Source organism: Typopeltis vanoorti, chromosome 3 (assembly GCF_054136105.1).
Source record: "Typopeltis vanoorti isolate ZY-2024b chromosome 3, IOZ_Tvanoo_1.0, whole genome shotgun sequence".
Classification (NCBI taxonomy): Eukaryota; Metazoa; Arthropoda; class Arachnida; order Uropygi; family Thelyphonidae; genus Typopeltis; species Typopeltis vanoorti.
Genome location: NC_143551.1, coordinates 31,962,157 through 31,976,372, shown reverse-complemented (window position 1 = coordinate 31,976,372; position 14,216 = coordinate 31,962,157). Strand labels below are relative to the sequence as shown.

At 37.4% G+C, this 14,216-nt stretch overlaps 1 protein-coding gene across 4 annotated transcripts in view; it reads right to left on the bottom strand.

Moving 5' to 3' along the window:
* gig (TSC complex subunit tuberin) overlaps positions 1-14,216 on the bottom strand; it is a 943,661-nt gene that overhangs the window by 125,019 nt on the left and 804,426 nt on the right. The gene's annotated exons all lie outside the window — the stretch shown is intronic.

Below are 14,216 nucleotides of genomic sequence, written 5' to 3'. Positions count from 1 at the left end.
TCATCAGCAAACATTTGAAGATTCCCAGTCAATCCACATGAAATATCATTAACAAATAATTCAAACAGTTAAACATTGTTCCATCATACACAACTTGCTGGTATCTTTCAGAAAGTCAATCTTCAATCCATGTAACCAATCTGTTATCTAATCCCATTTTCTGCAGCTTATACACCAATCTGTCATGCAGTAATCTATCAAATGGCTTTGCAAAGTCTAAGAAAATCAGAGTGTATGAATCTCCCTTATCCAACACATTCATCAACTTATCATAAAATGTAAGCAGACTGCTGAAGCAAGACCTTTCCTTCACAAACACATGCTGACCATCATAGAGAATCTTATGTCCATCAACTAAATTCTGTATTCCATTCTTAACAAATTTTTCTAACACTTTGACCACAACTGCAGATATACAGACTGGTCTATAAGTAGAAACTTCTGTTCTAGAATCATGCTTGTGGAGAGGTTTTTTTTTTTTTTTTTTGTCTTCTTATCTCCTAAGGAACCTTCCCAACTACAAGGTTTTAATTAAACAATCAGGTCAAGGACATGGCTACCTCTTTTGCACATTCTTTAAAAATACATGCCGATATGTCATCCATTCCCATAGCTTTATTGACATCTAACCCAAGCAACACTTGATACACTGCTGATTCTTCCACCTTTAATTCTCCTAATCTTTGCCCCCTTTCTACATGTTGCACAGCATCACTCACACCACTATGATATACATGGAATCATTAAATAATTCCACTATATCATTTGCTATGGTTATTCTTCTAGCATAACTATCTATCAGAGTCAACCTGCCATAATTATTTTCCTCTTGCTTGCCACATAACAGAAAATTTCTCATAGATTAGTTTTGACCTGACTGGCTAATTTCCTTTCATATTCTACTTTTTCTTTTTTTAACTATGATTGTCACTTTTCTGGCCTTCAGTTTATACTCTTCATGCATCTGTTCCCTGCAGAAAGTCTCATACTTCTTTGATAAGAATTTCTTTTGTAACCCTGCTTGCTTGCTTTCACTGTTCATCCATTCTCACTCCTACTCTATTTATTTGCTTAACTTTTGGTATGCAGTTATGCACTGCTTGTGTTAGATACTTTCTTAATATTTCCCATGCACTGTGAACATCTTTTCTGCACAATTCCTCAACCCAATGTACTGATGCTATGGAGTTTCTCATAATCACCAACCTTATAGTTCCACATGAAGACCTTCTTGGTGAAAACTTTTTCCTGTTTGACTACCTTCTAACCCAATACCTCCTTGTTCACTTGTGAATGAGGTACCACCTGTCATCAACAGGTGGTACCTCATTCACAACCACATTCTGTGAGGATATCACCAAATCCAACACTGATGAACCTTGTGTTGCATCCATCAGGTATTGTTATAGATATTTATCCCACAGAAACTCAACAAATTCACTCTCCTTGTTACCATACACTGTCTCTTCTTTCCAATCCACATTGTTATAATTAAAATTTCCCATTAAGATCATCTTCCTTTTACATGCCCAACTAATTTGTCTAAACATTTAATAATCAGTACTCTCCATATTTCCTGAAATATAACAACATCCTGTTAGATATACTATTCTTCTGATCTCAACTTCACACATGTTACTATTTTGCACTTCAACTCTTTAAGGACACAATTCTTCTGCTATCATTAACAGTATTCCTCCCCCTCCTCTTTGTGCCTTGCTATACTCTCAGAAAATTCTTATATCCAACCATTTATAGTTCTAACAGTATATCATTTCAGTCAACCAAGTTTCACTTATGCCAATTATCTTTGAGCATACTGATTTGATCATTGCTACAAACTCAGTCCCTTTATTTCTGATACTATGTATATTAGTATACAAGCATAACAATTCTCCACTCTTTGAGGCCATCCCACCAACACCATCATGCTGTACTTTCTCTCTCTTTCTTCTCCCCCCCCCCCCGTCATCGTTCTGACCATACCCGTTTCCCTGATCCTGACTCTGATTTTCATTTATATCCTTATCATCCCTTGTTTTGCACTGCTGCACTGCATCACTCTGCCCTGCCTAATCCCTTCCTCACCTTTGTATCCCTCTTCTTGCTATCCTTCCACAACCTGCTTTTCATCCTCTCTCTAACGATACTAATTTCGTATGAAACCTGTGTATTCTTAGTAAACAACAATCGTTCCAAATGACCAACACAAAACCCATCCTTCTTCTTGGATAGTGAGACAAAGAATGTGGTGTAGAATTTGAAGAAGTTGTTGCAGGGGTGAAGGAAACTAGTAACAACCTCTTCAAATTCTACTCCACATTCTTTGTCTCACTATCCAAGTGCTTATCACTAATTCTTAAGCTCTTTCCTTCCTTCAATGGAAAGCATCTGATGTGTGTTTTATTGTACCACCTGGAAAACATGTCTTATGCAGCTTTCCTGGTGTGCTAAAATCATTGAGACAGAGAAATACCTCAGTGTTATCATTTCTTTCCAGCCATGTTCACTTGATATTATTTCAAGAATAATTCATTTTTAGTATGCTATCCTTGAGTCCAAGTCAGGATGGTAAAAAATATGGGGGGGGGGGGGCATCCAAAGCAAAAATATGCCTGATTAATTGATTTTATTATTATTATTCTGAGACATCCATGTAGCCACCAATTTTATCAAAGGAGTTTCTTTCATTCTATGCAATATTTCATCATACTTCAGCTTGAATTCTTCTTTTGCCAGAATCATTCCACTCTGGCAATGGATTCAATTCACTCACCATCATATTTCATATAAAGAATCGACTTTCTACCCTCTCTTGCACACCATATCCTTAACATAGCTTTCAAGAATAACTTCTTGTTCTTGTGCTAGCTTGATTAATATAGCAGTGTGAAAATTGCTCTCAGCAAACCTATAACTGTCAATCATATTTTCTTTCCTCATATCTACCAAGTGCTGTAAATCACCTCCCTCAGTACATCCTTACACTCAACATTCTATAGTCCCATTAAGAAACCAGATCTGTGCATAGTAGTCCAAGTGTAATGTGACTGATATGACTACACTGGCACAATTGCATTCTTATTCCAACTTATCAGTGATTTCCTCAATTTGGCAGCAATCCTTCAAGACTTTCACAACTGTTGCAACATGGTCACTGTACAACAGTGAACATGCTGCAATAGGTTCACCATTACCATTACATTCTTGTCTTCCACAATGCAGTTTGGTAAACTGCATTTTATATCTGGATGAGGTGCAAATCTTATGATGTAACATAAACTAAACCCACACTTATCTACTCACCAAATTTAAATTATATTGAAGTGACATCACAGCGCTCAATTCTGCATAATCTGAAAACAATGAATACCTTCCTATGGAAAATTATTGTTCTCGTTTTTAGTTTTTCTATCACCTTTATGATCTTTGAATCCTGTGGTGTCCTTTACTATATTTCTAAGCTTTATTCATACCTTCCAGAACATGTCTTCTAGAAATTTGGAGAGGCACTTGGCACTCTCTTTGAACAGGCACTCTAGATGGCATCTAGGTAAATGGCAGGTCTTCAGCTAGAATTATGGGGATTTTTTTTATTTTTATTTTTTTTTATAGAGGATGTAGGAGTGATGGTCCTGCAATCTCCACTGAACAGAGCATTCTGTTTGTCCAAATTATGAGCAAAGACAATTAAAAGTGTCCTGATAAACTTGAGGGAGGGAAAGAGAGGAGAATGCTTATCCTTGTCGAAGGATAGTAAAATGGCTTCAATCCAAAGAAGATGCAAGCAAAATAGATACTTTCAAGCCTGTTCAGAGCCTAGACAACCTGACACAGAGTTCCTATCTCTTATGTTGCTGGAATATGAACCAAACATTAGGATCCTGAAAAAGTATAAAATAGTGCCTGCTTACATTTTTGTCAATAAATTCTCTTCCATCCATCTTCCACTAAGGTTAAACTTTCTTCTAGTCATCACTAACATAGTATAAAGATGTCCACAAATTTTCATGGAGAGAAATCACAAGAAATAAGAAAAATGTAACAAGTAAGATTCCCCTAAATAACAACTACAAGATGTTATACTCAGAGTAACAGTTACGGAAAGGAAGGAGTAGCTACAGTATTCAACCTCAGAGGAAGGAGTAAGGTGAGGACATAGCACATTTTACCATCAATTTTTGGAATGGGCTGAAGGAATGCTTTCATGCTGTGGGATAGATGTCAGCTATATATCACACACTGTAAAGTTAATTCATGGTAGTTCCAGAGCAAAACTTTTATGGTATCTAGGTTATTTAAGATTCTTCTGATGTCTTTCTGGTGAAAGACTGTAGCGTATGAATAGTTATGTAATGCCCTGTTTTTGGCATGGTTGTGGGTGATTTGTTTTGGTCATCTAAGTGAGAGTTGGAACAGAATGCTAGGAAGCCAGTTTAGGTGTTTCAACAGTGGTACCTTCAAGTTGAGGGATTGGTGGAAGCACAGATAACCAGAAGTCATGTGTGATGGCCTTTGCAAGGGAAATGCATGCATTTCCCTTGCAAAGGCCATCACCACTCCAAAACACACAACACACATCTTTAGCCTACATCAAAGGTACAACAGATAAACTGTGCTCCTTTCAGAAACATCACAAAATCTGAACAGTACACAAACCTCAAAACAAAATATTTACCTTCCTGAGACAAATCAAGAATCACCAGGACCCTCTATCCTTCCTCAGGTATCCCCTGCAGTGTGGAACTCAGTATTTTGGACAGACAATGGACTACCATTTTTAGGAAAAAAAGAACATAAAATATATATCTTGAATAGACAAATAAAATGCCTTAGAGAAAGACCACTTCATCAGATGGATGAAAGTCAAGCTAGTTCAGAAATCCTGGTTTAAACCAAAGACTGGTCTTAGAAATGGCACATATACTACAGAACCTGATTAACTGTAACAGAACTGATGGTACAATCTTACACAGATTTTGGCACACTGTCCTATTTACCTGTCAGCATTAACAGGAAAATTCACCACTGTTGCCTCCATGCATGATACAGTCCTTGTTATAAAAGTCATTTCATTGTGTCTTCACTGAGTGTGTATTGTTAAATTGCTTCTGATGATGCTAGCTTCAGGTAGTAAAACATTGGTTTATAGATAATTAATTTTATATAGTAAAATTACCACTGTCTGTGTAGTTTCTGTTCAAGAAATTTTGATATGAAACAGAACTTTGAACATAGAAACAAATGTGAGAGCTCTGAGAAAAATGAGGGGAATTAACAGATGGCACCAATGGCAGAATCGTATTAAAAATGAAGAAAATGACACTGACACTGTTCGCATTCAGGAAAGTGTATGCAGAGCTAATCTCATGTGGTATGGTAACTTAAACAGAATGGGGGAAGAAAGATCAACAAAGCAGGTGTTTTATGACAAGATGGCAGGGAAAAGACCCAGAGAAAGACCAAGATTTAGGCAGATTGATGGAGTTCAAAGTGCCTTAGAAGGCCAAAATATGAGCTGACAATATAATTGTGGCAGATGAAAGACAAATTTAAAAAAATCAAATAGGAAGTAAGTCAAAATGCAAACTTTTTATGTAGTACTATCATAGTATTCTGTGCACCCATTGAGTTACACATCAGGAAATTTGATGATGATAAACACTAGATAAGGAAGAAGAGGTGGTAGTTTATACTTGGTAGATGGTAGAAAAGTGATCAGTTTCTGAAAACTGTTTTAAAGTGATAAACAGGATAAATTATCATACTATCAAAAAATTCTTAGAATTTTCCATTATCTGTTATTTTGAAATGAGTCATTAGGAAACTATACTGTATTTGTTGGTAAAATAAAACTTCCAAGGGTCGCTTAAGGGTCAAAGCCAAGTAACTGGGAGGAGACCTCCACATTGCCATTCAGGAATGCGGAGAACTCACTGGGGTTTTGACCTAGTGTACAATCCCACCTTCATGTAGTTAGTAGGTATCTACTGGGTACTGAATGAATGAGGATGGGCTGGCAATTTGGGACTTAGCCAAATGAACTGGACTCTCTATTGGACAAATGCATATGGTGGTACAACATGATGAGATTTAATGCCGACTAGGGCATTGCCCAGTTAAACAAGCCCCAACCCAATGTTTTCATCATGGAACCAGGGTGAACAGTGAAAAGTCAGCTAGTGGAACAAACTCCAACTCAACATCTAGAAGAAGAAGAAAAAGAATAAACACAACATCAGAAGAACTGAAGATAGAAACCATCAGTTTAAGGAGTATTAATAGAAAGGAAATCGAATGTGCAGAAGAATTGTAAAGTACCATGTGGATATAATTGGCACTATTGAGACAAAGAAAACACAAACAGGTGTGATCTTACTAAATAATTAGTATAGGATGTTATTTTATGATCAAGCAAATAATGATCAAGGAAAGGAAGGAATAGCGATAGCATTCAACACCAAACAGGAAGATAACTTCTTAATTGGAAGGCAGTTGCAAGTGGAGTTATGTGGACAGTAGACAAACTTCAAAGTGGGGAAATGGACTTATTTGCACTTATGGCCCCACAGAAGGTTCTTCTAAAGAAGAAGTGGAGAAATTTTTTTGAGTCATTAAAACAGGCGCTGACATAAAGATAATGGAAAAAATGGTCCTTGATGGAAATCTGAACAGCAGAGTAGGAAATGAATCCTACCAGTCATATAGGAAAATTTGACAATGGCAATTCTAATAATAATGGTAAGTATTTACTAGACTTCTGCTCAGGACAGAATTATCATTGCTAGAACAATGTTTCAACAAAAAGATGTGCACAAGTAAGCATGGAGAGAAGGCACAAAAAATAGGAAAAAACTCATTGACTACATCATTGTTGTTAGTGATATTATCATGCTGGTTCAAGATACAAGAGTGTATAGAGGATTTGAAGTTGGAAGTGACCATTGCTTAGTACTAAGCAGAATAAAAATGGATATCACATTGAAAAGAATAGTACGTAAGAAGTTTTTAAAAAATTAAAGTTGAACAAGCTTTTACAGATAAACTGTAGACTCAACTATACAACCATTATTGAAGAAAAATGAAACAAATTGAAAACAAGAACGAAACCTTGGCATTTCAGTGGCAAATTGTGAAGAAGACACTGATTGATTCAGCTATATAGGCATATAATGAAGTTGCTTGGAGGATAGAAAAATAAAAACACCATGGCAGACACAAGAAGTTAAAGAAGCAGTTTGGGTAAGAAAAAAATCATACCAAAAGTTCCTAGAAAATAAGTCAGCAGATGCCCTAAGAGAATAAAGAAAAAAATGTAAGAGAGCTAAGCTATATGTAAAAGTAGCTAAAGAAAAGTCATGGGAAGACTTTGGTAAGAGTACAGAAAATAAATATCAGGCAGGTGACAAAATATTCTGGAGGCTAGAGGCTATTGAAAAAGCTAAGAAATGGAGGAAAGAGTAGAGTAAAAGGAATCAAAGATGATAAATGTGACATGAAAACTGAAGAAAAGGATATCCTACATGTCTGGAGTAATTATTTTGAAAGACTTGAATAAACCAAGCAGTGAACAGAACTGTACTAGAAAATTTTCAAGAGGAATGCAAAGAGGAGTACATATCAATATTTGAGGTAGAAAAGCCTTAAAAAAACTTGAAATGTGGAAAGGCAGCTGGAATAGATGATATTCGACCACAAATGCTTAAGTATGGAGGTATAAAATTTTTTGCAGTTTCTACACTGCATAATTCTGAGGGCCTGATCAGAAGTTCGAATTCTCGATGATTGAAGTAGAACTCTCATAGTACCCATCTATAAAAAAAGGAATGAAGCTGAATGTGAGAATTATACAGGAATTTCTCTACTAAGTGTTCCAGGTTAGGTTTATGCAAGCATACTTGAAAAGAGGTTGGACAAGAAACTTGGAGAAGAAAAAATTGGGTTCAGCTCAAATAGAGGTTGTTAAGATCAGAATTTGACTTTAAGACTAATAGTTGAAAAATCATGGGAATATGACAAGAATCTGTATTTAAGTTCTGTAGATCTGGAAAAGGCATATGACACGGTGCCCTGAGAAAAGCCTTTCAAGACACTACAGTTATATGTGGTGAATGGAACATTATATAGAACAAAATGAATAGTCTATAGTTAAGTTGTCAGTCAGCAGTTAGAATTGAAGGAAAATTTCTTAAAAATATTTTCTATATTATTACATGAATCTCCAGGGAGTCCAAAGACTCATCAAGGGAGGACACCTACTCCACAACAGTCCGTCTCCATCACTCAATCCACCAACTACAAAGAATCGCAACTACTTTCATCATCTACACCAATGCCATCTACTGCCGACCACCACCACTAGTATTTTCAAAGACAATTACAAACATCCATGCCCACACCGGGATTCGAACCTGCAACCTTTTGGCTGGCGAGCATATCTGCTAACCACTTGGTTAGCAAATACGCTAACCACTGGAAGAAAATTACTAGTTAATGTATATCACATATAATCAACAGATTACTTTTCTCTTCACTGCTGTCCACACAACACTGACACCTATTATCTGCTCTGCACCTCTAGTTTGTAGGAGTGATATATAACTACAACTTTAAGAAAATGAGCCTATCCATTATTTATATTCAAAAAAGAAATCTATTCACTTAAAAACACTGGCTAGTCAAATATGTGGAATTCATTTTAGAAATTATGGACTTTACAACCGCGTAATAAATAACTAATTTCCCGACGTTTTGACCTTCATATTAAGGTCATCATCTGGAGTTAACTACAACCCAACCAATAGAATAAAAAAGAAAACAAACTACTTAAATCAATTACTACATGGCCTGAAGTTACAGTTAAAAAATTATTTCTGCACTATGCTCGTTCCCCGAGACGGTCTACCAAAGATACACAAACAAAATACACCACTCCGGCAGATAGTCGAAGGTATAGACAACCCAAATTATCACCTAGCCAAGAAATCAGCAGCAACACTCAAGGACTTGGTAGGTCATTTCCCCCTCCTATATCAGAAACACACAACACTTCATAAATATAATCAAAGACATTACATTAGAAAAAGATGATTTATTAGTCAGTTTTGACGTCTCTGTTCTCTTTATGAATGTCCCAATCAATGACACAATCCTTCTTTTGAAGAAAAAATTCCCTCCAGATATCACGAAGCTCTTTGCGCATGTATTACGTTCTGGTTATTTTGTGTGGCAAAAAGCTTTCTACCTACAAAAAGAAGGCACAGACATGGGCTTGCCATTATCCCGCCCCCATTGCTAACTTTTATATGGAACATTTTGAGCAACATGCTCTAGATTCCTCACCTTTAAAACCCAAAGTCTGACTTAGATACATTGCCGATGTTTTCGCGATCTGGCCCCATGACTGCTAGACACTTTCCTTAGCCACCTAAACAAACAACACAAACATACAGTTCACAATTGAGATTGAAAAACAGAACACACTTCCGTTTCTAGATGACAAGTGTATCTAGACGTGTGACTAGATACACTTGTCAAATGTCTTCCCTCTGGCAGTCTTTACTTCACTGTTTATCAGAGATCGACACATACTGGCCAATATGTACACAAACTCCTACCACCACCCAACACTAAAACTAAGTGTCATTAATACTCTAAAAAACAGGGCTTTGAAGATTTGCTCCAATGAACAAGTACTGAAAGACGAATTTAAAGTTATTATCAGCAATACTTTTATAAAAAATGGTTACAGCCAAAACACTATTAACAAAATTCTCTACAAGACCTCAATAAAAAACAAAAATAAACCAGACTACGATAAAACTATAACCATTCCTTACATTAAAGGGAAATAAACAGAATACTACAGAAATACAACCTCAAAGTCATCTTTAAACCTCCTGCAAAATTAAAAAGCTTACTCAACTCATCCAAAGACCCACTCCCTCCGCTGGCCCACCTTGGAGTAGATCGTATTTATTGCACCTGTAATCTACACTATATAGGGGAAACAGGATGCACAATTCCTATCAGACAAAAGGAACATAAACAATTCATTAAATATAATAACTATGGTGAAGCTGGCCTTTCTGATCATGCTCTGAACACTTTACATAGATTGACTGGAAAAACACAAGTTGTTTACATCACATCACACCAAAACATGGTATGAATGTAAATTTAAGGAGGCCTGAGATTCTTATCAACTACCCCAATCTGAACAATAATGATGGTCTAAAAATCCCAAGCATATGGAAGGCACATATTCTACCACGGAACCTTTCTCCCTAAGAGTTAACCATAAACAGGACTGTAGATCAGGGGTCAGCAACCTTTTCAGACCCGCGGGCCACATTCAACTTTTATTTTTAATAATTGGGCCACAAGTGTTTAATTAATAGAAAATAGTGAGTGAAAAAAATACTCAAGATATCAATTTTTATTATATCAATATTAAAAAAAAAAACAGAAATATTTCAAGTATGAGATATAAAACAAACATGAAAATGAAACTCAATGAAAAATTATTATCACCTAAAAACAAAGTAATATAGTTTATAGTTTTATCATCACAATATATATGTCTCCATGCTTAATGTGACTTTTGTGATTGTTTTCCCTTAGCCAAATTATCTAGATCCATTTTATAACCTGAGATGTAAATTCGGATCGAAGCATGCAAATATTCATCAGTTAGTCGAGAAGAAAATTTATTTTTTCTGAAACTCATGGCAGAAAATGCTTGTTCGCAAATGTATGTGCTTCCAAATGCGACTATCATCTGCTTTACGAAACTGATTAATCCTTGAAATTTCTTTTGGTAAGCATCGATAAATTTTTTGGATATTTTCTAATGAAAATGCGTTCTTTAATATTTTATTATTATTATTACCCCAAGACCTCATGGAGTCAAAGACTCATCTGGGAATTTCATTGTGTTGCAATTCCGAAACTTCCATCTGTAGTCGGTTTGGTAGGTCATCAATGTCGACATTAAAAGGGTTCAATATCCACAAATCTTATTGAAAATTCCGTTTCGTAAATCTTCAATAATACCAACAAAAGTTTCCTTTTGTGTTTGCCATCGAACTGTAGATGCCGATCTGCAATATATATAATCATGTAGATTTTCTTCCATCACATATTTCTTCAACAGACACAGTTTGCATAATAAATTTAGTTTAATCCTTTATCCAAGTGTGAGCAAACAAAGTTTGCACCTGAAAATATCTTAGGACTGGGGTAAGGTGGTGCAACACCAGGGCGACTCCTTGCAAAGGTGGAGCAAGCTACTATCACTCCTATCTCAGTATCACCCTTAATGCATAACATTAGACATATCCTTGCGGATATGTCTAATGTTATGCATTAAGGGAAGGGCCACTACCCAGACTAGTTTCGACCTTTATTGAGGTAGAATGGGAGTTCATATCTCTTCATCATTGGCCTCTTTAGAGTCAAAAAAAGTTGTGCTGAGAGTCAGCTTGATAGTGAGAGAGGAGGAGAAAGATAGAGTGGATAGTAGTAGATAGTTAAAAGAGGCCTCAGGCGATCTACTTGGCCTGACTTAAATGCCAGCACCAAGCAGATCTCCGACATTATCTCCCTCCATCCGTTCTTTTCAGGTTTCCTCGGTCAGTCACCTCTTCAGATGACTGCCCGAGGAAAGTGGGGAAAAACAAATGAAAGAAGCAACACATGAAAAAGGAACTGATAAATAACATTAAAACGTACAAATAACAATTTATAAGACAGAATCAAAGAAATAAACTAGGTGAATTTCGGAATTTCAAACTGAATGATCAGAAGAGCAGGGGGAAGAGCCTGGCCTGGGTGATGCAGCCCACAAGGAGCTGCACTGCCTCGATGTAGGCCTTCGCAGCCCAGGTTCTCAGGGTACCCCCTCCTGTGGAATAGACAAATACCTTTTCATAGCAAAAATTCTAATCTGAAAGGGAAAGAGAAAAAAAAAAAAAAAAAAAAAAGTTTTTTTTTTCTTGAGTCTGGCAGCTCAATACGATGAATCTACTGACTTATCCGCCTGTTAAGCAAGGCTTACATCCTCCTGCTTTCTGTTGTTGTGGGTTTTGAGGATGTGATCTGCTAACTTTTCTCTGCGGGAGTAGTTTAGCATTCCTAGGCCTCTGTACAATGCGGTTCCCACGTCATCCTTTGCATCAATAAATTCTTCGATTTGTTCTGGAGTGATTTCGTCTATGTCTTCGACAAACATATCACTCCCTCTGCGCTTACCACTTTAGGCCCATTTTTTCCTGTGAGAATAAGCATATATTCCCGAATGTTTCTATTCCATTTTGTAAACCCTTCGCATCCTTGGGGAAGTCTTTTAGCAGATGCAGTATCGGTGCATTGGCTTTTGCATAAGGGTACTTTGTGGGTTCTGCTGATACCTTTCCAGGTTCAGCTATGCCTGGACTCCCTGGTTTTGGTTTTTTCCACATTCCGTTCTTCAGGGCTGCCTGGCCTTTTTTGTGTATTTTCTTCGCTATGAATTTCCATTTCTACTGTTTCTTCTTCTGTTGTTTCTTCAACTACCATGATAGGATCTTCCTGCTGGTGTTTCTGTTTATTTTCTGTGGCGGTGGTTCGGTCGTTGGCTGGCTCCTCATGCTTTGCGTCTTTCCTAGCTGCTTCTACCGTTTTGTCTGTCGGTTTCTCTGTTACTCCATTTTGCAATGTGGCAGTGTGATTCTTTGTTGCTGCCCTTTCATGTGCAGCCTTCAGGGTTGGGAAGTCGTTCTGCTCCATGCCACTGCTATCGTTTTCCGGTGTTGCAGTGTTGGGCGTAATAGTACCTCCCACTCTTTCTGCATGGTTTCTACTTGGACAGGTGTCCACTTTATGGTCTGTGTTTCCACATTTTAAGCAGGCCGACTGGCAATTCTCCAATGTATGGCCCGCTGTTAGGCAGTTCCTACATTTCATTTTCGGGCACTGAGCCCCGAGATGCGTGAGGGCACCGCACTTAAAACACTGTCGCTTTACGCCAGGGTAGCTGACCATTACCCTGGCCAATCCTATCTTGACGAAATTCGGAATTTCTGCTTCATCATGATGGAAAAGGTGACCTCACCTGCCTTCCATTGAGGGAAGTCAGCGTCCGTGCCAATTTTTATATCACGCACGGCTCCCCATTTCGAGAAGACTTTAGTTATGATGTCAGTGTCTTCTTCGAGATATTCTAGTGGGAAGCGATGTATTCTTACTCTTTTGGAAAAACTTTTCCCTGGCACTCGACTCCTGTCAGTAATTTTTCTCTAGTTGCAACGTTAGTGCATACAACTTGAACCCACCCCCCCCGTAAGGGGTAAAACCAGAAATTCAGTGGGAGCCAGGCCCAAGTGGAGATACCAGCTAGAAGCATTAGCAAGGTCATCTCTCTACCTATAGGAGTTGCCAAATGGTGTGCCACCTTTTTAATAAATTACTCTGGATTTAGAGAAAGATGTTGAAAGTTTATTTTTCACTTGGTTAGAATATAATAAATTTAGTTTAATCCTTTATCCAAGTGTGAGCAAACAATGTGGAGCAAGCTACCAACAGATAGGACTGTTGGTAGCTTGCTCCACCTTTGCAAGGAGTCGCTCTGATGTTGCACCACCTTACCCCAGTCTTGAGGATACTTTCAGGTGCAAACTTTGTTTGCTCACACTTGGATAAAGGAGTAAACTAAATTTATTATATTCTAACCAAGTGAAATATAAACTTTCAACATCTTTCTCTAAATCCAGAGTAATTTATTAAAAAGGTGGCACACCATTTGGCAACTCCTATAGGTAGAGATGACCTTACTAATGCTTCTGGCTGGTATCTCCACTTGGGCCTGGCTACCACTGAAGAGATCTCAATAAAGGTCGAAACTAGTCTGGGTAGTGGCCCTTCCCTTAATGCATAACATTAGACATATCCGCAAGGAGATGTGTTTTGCATTATGGGAGATACTGAGTAGGAGTGTTGGTATCTTGCTCCACCTTTGCAAGGAGTCACCCTGGTGTTGCACCACCTTACCCCAGTCCTGAAGATACTTTCCGGCACAAACTTTGTTTGCTCACACTTGGATAAAGGATTAAACTAAATTTATTATATTCTAACCAAGTGAAAAATAAACTTTCAAGACACAGTTTGCTTTCAAACGCTTTTTGAAGTAAACAGTTCTGATAGTAATTTACCTTCGCCCTCCAGGTTCAAATAAAGTT